Raw genomic sequence first — 13,097 nt, forward strand, 5'->3', positions numbered from 1 at the left:
AAGAAAACTACCTGCGAAATTGTTTGCGTTACTTTTGGGCACAAAGTTTCTTGGTTTTGAGCCAGTTGGGAAGAAAGCATTACTTAGAGGACACCACCACAGGACATGGAAGGGAGAAAGTCAAGGCCAGCGTGGCTACTGAACTGAGCCAGTCTCTCCCTCAGCTTAGTGCCTCAGTTTTTTTAGCTTCCAAATGTACACATCATAAACCCACACACCCTGTACAGAATTATTGACATTTTACATAGGACCATCACACACCCTCTCTCACTGAATTTTCAGAACTCCCTTCCAAGGAAGGAATCATTATCAGTGTGTTACAGTTAAGAAGTGGAGCTCAGAGATGTTAAGTGATTTTCCCAAAGCATTAACTACAGGAGTTAAAACTCTTCATGAATTTGTCCTTCCTCTTTTTAATTGAAGAGAATGAACAGCTTCATTTTGGCTGTGGATTTATTATTCCATGCTACAATCTTTTACTCAGAAAAATCTCACTTTTAAAACACAAATTGTAAGGGTAAGACAGTACACAATCCTGGGACAGCCAGCGTAACTTGACCAAGGCAACATCACGGAAGCTCCACAGACACACCCAAATTCCCTGAGGGACCAAATTACTGGGTTGAGAGCTCTGGGGACCACGGTCTTAGTGAACATCTAGCTCAACTGACATAACATAGTTTATAAAGAAAATGTCGTACATTCTACTTTGGTGACTAGCACCTGGAATCTTAAAAGCTTGTGGGCAGCCATCTAAGATACTCCACTGATCTCACCCCGTCGGAAGCAAGGGAGAATGAAAAAAAAATCAAAGACACAAGAGAAAAGATTAGTCCAAAGGACTAATGGACTACAACTACCACAGCCTCCACCAGACTGAGCTCACACAACTAGATGGTGCCTGGCAACCACCACAGACTGCTCTGACAGGGTTCACAACGGAGGGTCCTGGACAGAGCCGGAGAAAAACATAGAACAAAATTCTAACTCACAAAAAAAAAAAAAAGACCAGACTCACTAGCCTGACAGAGACTAGAGAAACCCCAAGAGTATGGCCCCCGGACACGCTTATAGTTCAGTGCTGAAGTCACTCCTGAGGTTCACCCTTCAGCCAAAGATTAGACAGGCTCATAAAACAAAACAAGACTAAATGGACACACCAGCTCAGGGGCAAGGATGAGAAGGCAGGGGACAGGAAAGCTGGTAATGGGGAACACAAAGTTGAGAAGGGGAGAATGTTGACATGTCGTAGGGTTGGCAACCAATGTCACAAAACGATATGTGTATTAAATGTTTAATGAGAAACTTGTTTGCTCTGTAAACCTTCTTCCAAAGTACAATAAATAAATAAAAAAAGAAAAAAGAAAAACCCACAACTTGTAATGTTCTCTCACAACAGCATCATGCTTCTTTGCCGAATATTGAAAAAGTTTAATCAATAAACATGTATTTTTGCAACAGGTCAGCTGATTTTAAGCCCTAGCAATATAACTAGATATAAGTTGGATTAAATATGCTCTTGAACCAAAGCTGCTGCTTCACTTCACCCAGAGTCCTGGAGTTCTTGGGGTGTAGTCCCACAGATACGGCAGGAAAAAAAAAAAAAGGAATGGAATGAAAGACTGTCCTTTTTGCATCAAAAATGTAAATAAGCCAGATCCACTGGCCAACGAAATTGAGATAGATAAAATCTTTATACATTTTTTCCAAGTTTCCCCGCTTTCATTCTTCAGCTAGTATGTAAATATGTATGTTAAGTGGGTCATGCTGACTGTTGTACTACGATTTAGTGAGCACAATATAAAAAAACAAAAGAATAGCAGGATGCCACAAAAATTCAACTAAATGCAAATACCTGGACATAAGTTGAAGAGTATTCAAAACGTTCCTGGCACAGACCGCAGCAATGAACAGCCACGGGTTATTTACTGACTGTTGGTCACGATGTGTTTTATGTAGACTAAACATGATCCTATAAGACATTTTTTCTTTAGAAGGCATGTTTCGTCTGTTCATTTTCTGTCTTATTTCTGCTTTTTTACTAAAAAAAAAAAAAAAAATTTTTAGTTCTTCTTGGGCATTCTTATTTAAAATAAATAAATAAAACCCCAACAATTTAAAAGGACTTGTCCCAACGAGTCAAATAAATATAATGCTCATTACTAAGAAAAAAAATATTCTTAGACTTGATCTTAAAAATATGTAAACATCTGAAAGATCACACATCTGGAAGTAGCAAAATATATCAGCTGATAGGGAATAAGTCACACACATCACTGACTGTCTTTTGAATATGCCAATTTTCAATTGCCCATTTTAACAGAGTTTAAGAGGAGGAAAATAATTCACAAATAATTTAAGGTTGCAAAATTGATACTTTGATTTTCATCTCCTTATCTTTGTCTGTGGTGGAACGGCCAAGGCAAACAGCATGAAAGAAAAGCAAAGTGCCTGAAAAACCCACAAACTTTATTATCGACTTGTGAAAGATTATTTGTCTTTTTTTTTTTAAGCTAACCTTAGCTCACCAAATTCTAACAGCAGTACTTAAAGAGTCTGGCTGCTAACCAAAAGGATGGCAGTTCAAATCCACCAGCTGCTCCTTGGAAACCCTATGGGGCAGTTATACTCTGATCACTATCTCCCTATTGTTGTTGTTGTTGCTGGGTGCCACTGACTCAATTTCAACTCACGGCAACCCCATGTTACAGAGTAGGACTGCCCCATATGGTTCTCTTGGCTATAATCTTTACGGAAGCAGATCACCAGATCTTTCCCCTATGGAGCCACTAGGTGAGTTGGAACCACTAACATTTCAGATAGCAGCTGAGCGCTTAACCATTGCCCCACCAGGGCTCTTTCATCTCCCTATTACCTATCAGGAAATAAGCAGAGAGGTGTTAAGTAAATTGCCCAAAGTCACACTGCCAGTAAATAACAGAACTTGGACAGCCTGGCTGGCCACAGAGTGTACTTTTGCCTAATGCACTTTACTCACAATAGAGCACAAATGGATTGGGCTGCTTTTTCCAGTGTGAAAAAGTTCACAGGGGGTACCCTCATCCCACAAAAAAAAACCAAACCTGCTGCCATCAAGTCGATTCTGACTCATAGGGACCCTATAGGACAGAGTAGAACTGCCCCAGAGCTTCCAAGGAACGCCTGGTGGATTCGAACTACTGACCTTTTGGTTAGGAGTCGTACCTCTTAATCACTATACCACCAATACAGTCCCATGGATATGGCAGAAGAAAAGGAATGGGGTCAAAGGTTCAGAGGTTTTCCTTTTTGTATCAAGAATGTTACCACTGGTTGTAGGACCACTAGGCTAAAAGTTTCTACAGGTCAGGGGTGTGAAGCCTGGTACGTGCTGCTGAATAAAGGAATACCGAATAGAAGGGAACGATTTTCGCTGAAGAAGCCAGGAACAAACCCACAGGAAGTCAAGAAGATTGGCTGCTTCCTCACCTTGCCCCAAAACCAAAAACTAAACCCACTGCTGTCAAGTTGATTCTGACTCATAGTGACCCTACAGGACAGAGCAGAACTGCCCCACAGGGTTTCCAAAGCTGTAATCTTTACAGAAGCAGGCTGCCACATCTTTCTTCCATTGAGCAGCTGGTAGGTTCAAACCACCCACCTTTCGATTAGCAGCCAAGCACTTTACCACTGTGCCAACAAGGCTCCTCACCTTGTCCAGAACCTTGGATTTCAGGGCTCCAGGACTGCCTAGCTACCACACAACTGAATTAGCAGAAGGAAATGCAATGAACCCCATGTACTGTGATCTTGGTGAATCATTCAAAACCGTGTCTTGAAAGCAGGATAGCTAAAGCAACTGAAACTTACTTGGCAATAAGAACCACACAGTGGTTAAGCTGGCTAGAAAGAAAGCACTGGATATGTCTGTAAGTATGATTAGAAAAGGAGCTGTAAGAAATAGTATTCAACCTGTATTCAAAAGTAACTTAGAAATAATTCACACTGTTAAAATCAAATTTGCACGTAACATTAATTTGGGAGATGCGAAAAGGGCAAATGAGGGCAAACCAATTGACTTAGTTAAATTAACAGAGGGGTGAGGAAAAACAAGCAGTTCAGTTTCATTTTTGTGCTCCTTTTCATTTGCAGGGGAGGGCTGAGGATCTCCAAAGGGTAGTAACCGCCTCTAGACATGAAATGCCAAGATACTCAGCTAAGTAAAATAAGCAATAACAAACTGGAAATGTTTAAAATTTTAGGACCTCAGGTCTGAACTTCACAAAATGTGATCCTGTTATTCCACACACTGTCCATCAAGTTCCCTGGGAAATAATATTCCTTTCAACAGATGACTTTGTTAGTAAAACCCAAAGAAATGAAGGGGCTCAAAGGCTGAATTTAGGAGGTCAGATGAAAAAGTCTGGTGGATGTATAATCTGGCCCCACTACAAATATGCCTCACAGACAGAAGGTCATGAGAATGGTTTGCAAACGCACGGCAGGATAAAGAACAGCAGAGGAAGGGGAGAGTGGGAGGCTAAAACTTGGACTAACATTATTTTTCTAAGCATAAATTATAATTTCTAATTTATTTAATGTTGAGAAATCTCTTCTCCCTTGATAGAACTGTTTGTCTTCCCAGCAAAAATTATACTTTGAAAGTTAGCAGCTGATTTAGAATTCAAGAAATAGGAGTCAGAGAAGTCTGTAACGTTTGAAAAAAAAATGGCCCAAATTCAGGCTGGGTCCCAGGAAATGTACACGTGAGCATCCTTTCATGCAACTCCTAAGAGACTGAAGAACAGAACTACTATAACTTGCCAACATGCAAGGAAAGTTTCTTTCCCAGATGTGGGCTCTAAGGAAATCCTAGCAGGCTTTTTATTGGAGGAAAACATATGTTTTTTAGGAAATAAAAAGCCCTCAAAGAGAGAACACTGCATGATTCAAACTTCCTAATACGTCACCCTTACTACTCTCAATGACAATTTGTACTGTTATTTTTAAAACGAAGCTCTCTATCTACGGGAAACTAGGGAAAGGAATACCTTCGGGTATCTGCAGAATTAATGACAACAATTAACAGCAACAACAGCCTAAGATCCGAGTGTTAACTATGTCTCAGAAATGTTCTAAGCCTTTTCCAGAAACTGTTTAATCCTCACAATTAATCCTAACAGGAAAATACTGTTATATCTCCATTTTATTGAAAGGTAAGTAGCTTTTCCATGGTCCTATGGTTAGTAAATGGCAGAGTCTGGTTAAATCCCAGACAGTAGGCTCCACAGCTCATATTCTAGGACAGGCTGCCAATGAAGAGAGCAGGCACCAATGAAATCCTACATATTCTACTTCCTTTTTTTTTAACTGTGCTTTAGGTGAAGGTTTACAGAGCAAATTAGTTTCTCATTTAACAATTAATACACATATTGTTTTGTGACATTGGTTGCTTTTATGAACTGAATTATGTCCCCCCCAAAAATGTGTGTATCAATTTGGCTGGGCTTTGATTTCCAGTACTGTGCAGTTGTCCTCCATTTTGTGATTATAATTTTATGTGCAAGAGGATTAAGGTGGGATTGTAACACTCTCACCAAGGTCACATCCCTGATCCAACGTAAAGGGGGTTTCCCTGGTGCGTAGCCTACACCACCTTTCATCTTACAAGAGATAAAAGGAAAGAGAAGCAAGCAGAGAGTTGGGGACCTCACACGACCAAGAAAGCAGTGCCAGGAACAGAGTGAGTCCTTTGGGCCCTGGGGGTTCCTGCGCAAAGAAGCTCCTAGTCCAGGGAAAAATTGATGAGAAGGCCGACAGAGAGCAAAAGCCTTTTCCCTGGGGCTAATGCTCTGAATTTGGACTTTTAGCCTACTTTACTGTGAGGAAACAAATTTCTCTTTGTTAAAGCCATCCACTTGTGGTATTTGTTACAGCAGCACTAGATGACTAAGACAGCTGCCAACCCTGTGATGTGTCAATACTCTCTCTTCTCAACCTTAGGTTCCCCATTTCCACTACTCCAACTTTCCTGTCCCCTCCTGCCTTCTTGTCCTTGCCCTTGGGCTGATGTGCCTGTTTAGTCTCCTATACATGGCTGAGTTCCTCTACTTCATTCTGAGTAAAGAAAAGAGAAAAGGAAATTTAGCACAAAGGTATAAAGATAAGAGCCATACTACATTCTACACAGGAATGGGAAAAATGTCAAATGCTAATGACTGGACATTATTATTTAATATTCACAGAAAAATAAAGGAAAACCATAAAACCCTCTTTGCCTGTATACAGAAATATTCCCCAAGGTTTGATGATTTGGCCTTCTCCCATGGTTTAACGATCATTCACACAATGATAAACCCAAGTTTAGCCTCAAGTCCTAATGCCCACAGGAAATGATCCCTCACTTAACTACACTCACAATGACCTGCAAGGCCTTTTAACATAACCTCCCAGGACCTGGTAGGCCTGCTGTAGCAGAATCTGGCGGTGGGGGGGGGGGGGGGGGGGACACTGAAGCTCCCAGGTGACCTTCAGGTGCAGCTTTTCTGGGGGATGTCTGCTGCAAACATTCTACTCCTTTCTTGTTCTACCACCAGAATCACTGAGGTCACTGACTACAGCAAATTATTTCCCTTCTCAAGAACCTTCAATGAAATAACCTTCCAAGCCTATCGTGTGAAGTCCGAACTCCTTAGCGGGACAATGTAGGTCTGCCATACTCTGTCCCAAATGATTTTTCTGGCCTCCTTTCCTACTACATACCTCTGCACTCCATCACCACACCATTACCCAAGCTCACTATGTACTTGGCAGGTCTCCATACTTTGCTGCTCCAATGTTCCTCAGCTCCCCCACCTATTTTTCTACCCATTGCCATCCTTCACATCCTTCAATATCCTGCTCAAGTTATTCTTCTTTATGAAACCTTCCCTGGTCTTTCCAGTCAAAACCAGTCCCTCCTTCCTCTGAGCAAATGCCCACAAAATTTAGCTCCTGTAGGAACTACAGCATATTCTGAATGCTGACCTGAATGACACTAAATTGCTTACATGCCTGTCTCTCCCTTGAAAAAAAACCATTGCCATCGAATCAATTCCAACTCATAGCAACCCTGCAGGACAGCACAGAACTGTCCCGTAGGGTTTCCAAGGAGTGGCTAGTAGTTTTGAACCACCAATCTTTTGGTTAGCAGATGAGCTCCCAACACTACGCTACGACATATCCTGCTTTTCCTATTGCGGATAAGTGACAGACCTAGGTCCATAATTTAGTTCTTATAGTTATTTACTGGCAATTTAACTGAGCAGGTTACTTAACCACATTGAACTTCCATTTTTTAATCTTTGAAGTGGGACACCATTGGTACCTGCCTTCACAGCTAATGTGAGGATAAAACATGACAAGTATTTGGCCAAATGCAGACCACCTAAAATGATGGCCATTGTTGTTATTTATTATTATCCCTATTTCCTATTCTACTAAAGTGTACTGCAGACATATTAATAGTTCAAAAAGTATTTGCTCTCAAAGTAATAAGGAGTGGCTTCTCAGAGCCCTTTCTCCTTACCCAATTTTGTTCTGTTATGAAGGGCATTTCATAATCTCTCCATTGAGAAGTTATCTCTTACTCCCCTTTCTTTCCTTCAAAAATCCATGTATACAATTCTAATGAACAAGCCCTGTCAGTGTCCCTCCTACTCGAGCTTAGCTTTTTGCTTTCAACTACAGTAACTGCCTGCAGCCACAGTGTCGCTGCCCAGAGAATCGACTGCTTCACCCTTACAACAAACAGCACTTTGTAGGCAAACTGGAGGCGAGCCCAAAAGTAGGAGGGGGGAAAAAACCAAGGAAAAGGAATTTGGGCCAGAAACTGAGTCGACACCCACACTATCATTCACACTGTAACAGGTAAAGAGAGAACAGGAAAGGAAAGGAGTTTGTAGTAACACAAACCTTCTTCCACTGCTCCCAAGCATCTACCTCAACATCCACCCATGGAAGACTTCCAAGACTCGGAAAGGACATGTTGGTCAACTCACTGCCTAACACACATGGCTACTGTTGTTAATAAAATACTGTCTCATATACTAGCTCTTCTTTACCAAATCAATCCTACTGCCACTATTGTTCCCTTTCCCATTTTACAGATGATGAAATCCAAGTCTTGAGAAATCCAACATCAGACAACAAATCAGCAGAAGTGTGCCTGGACCAGGATCTAAGCTCAAGATCCTAGATCCTTCCCACTGCCTATTTTTTTAGTTATGAAAAGAATTTTTACAAATGCTCTTAGAAGCTCACCAAATCCACTAAATGTAAAGGTAAAATAGATGGGTTTTGTGCTCTTAATAATCCTGGTGCCCAGGGTCAGAGCTGTCACAGCAACAAGGCTCCAACTACATACAGCCTTTTTAATGATCAGTCTAGCATTTCAGTAGTTCCAGGAATATCCTTTAGTCAGCTTTCCTGTTCCCGGATGGGAATTGTCTCCTGATGATTCTGTTTGTACATTTGGTTTGAGGAACAGGTAATAGGGGAGAAATAGAATTTTCTTTCCTTTTTTGATCCTGAGTTTTAAGACTGAGGTGATGTGCAAAGCAAAAGTTTTCTAAAGCAAATTCGTTATGGTTTTTGTTGTGAGAGAGAGTACAGGAGGCAATGCCGCAGTCCTCAAGAAAACAAATCTCGAAGACAGGACTGCTTGGACTGGTCAAATCGTAGCTCTGCCACTTACCAGTGTGACCCTGAATTTTTGGCTGCTCAAGGTGATTGGGAGGTGCAGCCAGAACTGGGGAGCTGGGCCTCGGTTTCCTCTGCTACAAAATGGGGCTATTGTGAGGAGTAAATGAATTAATATATGTTAAAGTGCTCGACAGTGCCTGGCACAGAGTGAATGCTTCAAAAGTGTTTCCTATAAATATTTTCAGAATGCACTGGCCGCTAGGATGGGCTTTTTTTCCTAAACATATCTTGTACGAAGGTTAAAGATGACTTCTTATACAACTTGTTAATCTATAATGCTCAAAACCAGCACAAATATTATTTACAAATTTCACTTCCAGATAGGATCTTCCAGGATTTCCATCTGTAGACTAAAGTCCCCAGAAGAGTAATCAGTGGAATATGAAGAATTTTCTCTCTTCACAGCAACAGTACAAGGAAACCTGTGTCCATTCTCTCAACACTACAAACCAGTTGCCATAATGAGAAAAAAAACAAGACTCTCAACTAATTAATGCAAAGACATTTTAAAAATGCATTCTTTATTTTCATGTAAAGGCAACCAAAAGCGTCAGCAAATTTAAAGTTATACTAATTGGGGAGACATGGTTCACATCATACAGGGATGAGTGTCCTAAGGACTGGAATAAAATGTGCTGATGAATCAAAAGGTTTCCTTCCCAGAAAATGCTGAAATTCCAGGAACAATGCACTATACTTGGGATGATTAAGAGAAAAATCCCCTCTCAGGCTAGTATTCTAGGCTCAGCTAGTAATGGGGGGTCTGTTAAAATATTACCATTTTCTCCTCTTTCAAAGAGGGAGTTATTGTTAGGTGCCATCAGAGTCAGTTCCACCTCACAGGCATCATGCACAACACTGCCCAGTCCTGCACCATCCTCACAAGCATTATGTTTGAGCACATTCTTGCACCAGCTGTGTCAAACCATCTGTTGAGGGTCCTCCTCTTTTTTTGCTGACCTTCTACCCAACATGATGTCCTTCCCAGGGACTGGTCCCCCCGATAACATGCCCAAAGTACGTGAGATGAAGTCTCACCATCCTCGCTTTCAAGGAGCATTCTGGCTGTATTTCTTCCAAAACAGATTGGTTTGTTCTTTTTGCAGGCCATTGTATATTCAATATTTTTCACCAACACCATATTCCAAGTGCATCCATTCTTCTTCAGGCTTCCTTATTCATCATCCAGCTTCTGAATGCATATGAGGCAATGGAAAATACCACGGCTTGGGTCGGGGGCAACTTAGCCCTCAAGGTCGACATCTTTGCTTTTTAACACTTTGAAGAGGTCTTTTGCAGCAGATCGGCCCAATGCAATACGTCCTTTGATTTCTTGACTGCTGCTTCCATGGGCATTGATTGTGGATCCAAGTAAAATAAAATCTTTTACAGCTTCAATCTTTTCTCCATTTTATCATGATGTTACTTCTTGGTCCAGTTGTGAGGATTTTTGTTTTACGCTGAGGTGTGCTCCATACTGAAAACTGTAGACTTTGATCTTCATTAGTAGTTCTCCGAGTGCTCCTGGCTTTCAGCAAGCAAGGCTGTGTCATTTGAATGTCGCAGGTTGTAAATGAGTCTTTCTCCAATCCTGATGCCATGTTCTTCATATAGTCCAGCTTTTCGGATTATTTGGTCAACTTAGATGGTGAAAGGATGCCAACCTGTTGCATACCTTTCCTGACCTTAAATCGTGCAGTATCCCTTTGTTTTGTTCATACAACTGCCTCTTGGTCAATGCAGAGGTTCTTCATGAGATTAAGTGTTCTAGAATTCTCTTCCTTCACAATGTTATCTACAATTTGTCATGATCCACAGTCAAAAGCCTTTGCATAGTCAACAAAACATAAGTAAACAGCTTTTGGGTATTCTCTGTTTTCAGCCAAGATCCACCTGACATCAGCAATGATCTCTCTCGTTCCACGTCCTCTTCTGAATCTGCTTGAATTTTCAGTTGATGTACTGCTGCAACTGTTCTTGAATTATCTTCTGCATAATTTTACGTGCATGTGACAGTAATGATATTATTGGATAATTTCCACATTCCATTGGTTCACCTTTCTTTGGAATTGGCACAAAGCTGGAGTTATTACAATCAGTTCACCACGTAGTTGTCTACCAAATTTCTTGCCATAGACAAGTGAGTGCTTCCAGCACTGCATTCATTTGTTGAGACATTTCAACTGGTATTCTGTCAATTCCTGGACGTGTGTTTTTTGCCACTGCTTTCAATGCAGCTTGGGCTTCTTCCTTCAGTACCATTGGTTTTTGATCACATGCTATCTCCTGAAATGGCTGAATGTTGACCAATTCTTTTTGGTACAATGACTCTGTGTATTCCTTCTTCTTTTGATGCTTTCTGCATCATTCAGTATTTTGCCCATGAAACAAAAAAAAAAAACCAAATTCGTTGCAGTAGAGTGGATTCTGATTCATAGACTCCTTCAGTATTGCAACTCGAGGCTTGAATTTTTTCTTCAGTTCTTTTAGCTTGAAAAATGATGCTGAGCATGTTCTTCCCTCAAAGAGGAAGTGTATACAATTACACAAACTACAGAAGCATTTTACGCAGAACAGCACATAAAACTAAAGACCAGGTCACAGTACAGTCAGGCTGTTTCCTGTGGGACATGTAGCCCAGGGAGAGGGGACTAAAACCCAACCAATACTTTTCTCCCAAAGGAACCCTGGGGCCAGTCCAAGCAGTGCTGAGCACAGGCCTTCCACAAGCAAAGCAAGCTGGTGCCGGGAGTCTTCTCTTCTCTCAGGTCTGTCACACATACCCCCTAGACAATCTTGTGGTTTGGGGGAAAAAAAAGAATGTTGGTTCTTACTCTAGCATAGCCAGCTTTCCGCAATGCCTGTATTTTGCAGCTTTCCTGGGTCACTTTTTTATATTTGATGTTCTGTGGACCCCTCTGCTTTTTCTCACTATTTCTCGCTAACATGAGCCCTTCTCCCTTCCCTTTGCCTCTAAACCCCCTGTAGCAAAATCCACAACATAAGTTAATGTGATCATACTAAGAATGGCAAAATAATAGCACTCTTTATCCACCCACACAGATTCTGCAATATTTCTAAATATTCAATTTTCCCTTTCTCTTGTAAGGACTCTTTTTTTCTCCCTCCCTTCCCCACTTATTCTCAATCAATGTTATATTTTATGGCACTGGAGAGTGGGGTGCTGCCTTAAATACCTAAAATGTAGAAGTGGTTTTGGAATTGGATAATGGGTAGAAGCTGGAGGAATTTTGAGGTGCTTCACAGTAAGTCCCTAGATTGTGTTGAAGGGGCAGTTTATAGAATTATGGCCATCACAGGAAATTCTTGTGAGAGCTCAGAAGTGAGGAGAGCCATACAGAAAATCTCTTATCTTAGAAAATACGTGATGAACATGTGATCGGACAATGGAGGAAGGGTGCTTTTTATGTAGTAGCAAAAAAACTCATCTGTATTATGTTCAAATGGTTGGTGGAAGGTAGAACTTGTAAGTGATGAACTCGGGTATTTGGCTGAGATTTCTAAGCAAGATCTTAAAGGGGCCACATGGTTTCACCTTGGAGCTTATAGTAATACGTGAGCGGAAGGAGATGGACTTAAATGAACAACGCAAAATGAAAACAGAACTTAAAGATTTGGAAACTTCTGTTACACAAACTAAGGACATATGCCCTAAAATTTTCACCAAGGACATGGCTATACAATTTTCTTTTTAAAGAGATTAAACCTGCGACTGATGGATCTAATCAACTATCATGGCAAAAAAAACATCAGCTTAGACTGAAGGGGAAAGAGACAGAACAAAAGGAAAGAAAGCTATCTGCCTCTTGGAATTCTACAAGCAGAAAACAGGCCAAAGGAGATACATCTGTTGTCCTCCAAGAAAAGAAAAGGACTATCCCTGGAGAAGTTTTGCAGATTAGAGGAATTGTTCTAAGGAGCATGGAAAGCAGGGCTGTCTAAGTTTCAAAGGGTTGAACCCTAGCCTTCTGGGTTTCAAAGAGTCAGATCTTCATCAGCTCTAGAGTGTAGGGCTGCCATTTACGTATGTCAAGAGGATGGGGCCTCTGCTCAAAGCTGAAGGGGCAGGACCGGTGTACCCAAAAGGCAGAAGAATGGCGCCTTGTGGGGCCGAGGGTGTGGGGCTGCCACTCAGAGAATAGGGCCACCCAAAGCCGAGGGAGCAGAGTTGCCATCCCAGTAGGCCTGGAAGGCAAGGTGGAAGCCCAGGGTCAAGGGGCCTCTATCTAGAATCCAAAGATTATAGCCAACACCCAGAGTATGTAAGGCAGAGTCATTGCCCAGATGGTCCTGGGTAACAGATTATTTTCAAGCCTTGAGAGTTAATGTAATTTGTTCTGCTGGCTTTTGCATTT

General features: G+C 41.3%; 1 protein-coding gene across 7 annotated transcripts in view; it reads right to left on the reverse strand.

The window, feature by feature from the left end:
- The window catches only part of LRRC8D (leucine rich repeat containing 8 VRAC subunit D), a 142,566-nt gene that overhangs the window by 114,775 nt on the left and 14,694 nt on the right, over positions 1-13,097 (reverse strand). Inside the window, exon 2 of one of the 7 annotated variants that reach the window (XM_049879845.1) lies at positions 1,856-2,041. The exons of the other annotated variants lie outside the window; for them this stretch is intronic. The gene's annotated coding sequence lies outside the window, so the exon portion shown is untranslated. The remainder of the gene's footprint in view (positions 1-1,855; positions 2,042-13,097) is intronic. 7 annotated transcript variants of the gene reach the window in all.

The sequence above is a fragment of the Elephas maximus genome, chromosome 3 (genome assembly GCF_024166365.1).
Source record: "Elephas maximus indicus isolate mEleMax1 chromosome 3, mEleMax1 primary haplotype, whole genome shotgun sequence".
NCBI lineage: Eukaryota > Metazoa > Chordata > Mammalia > Proboscidea > Elephantidae > Elephas > Elephas maximus.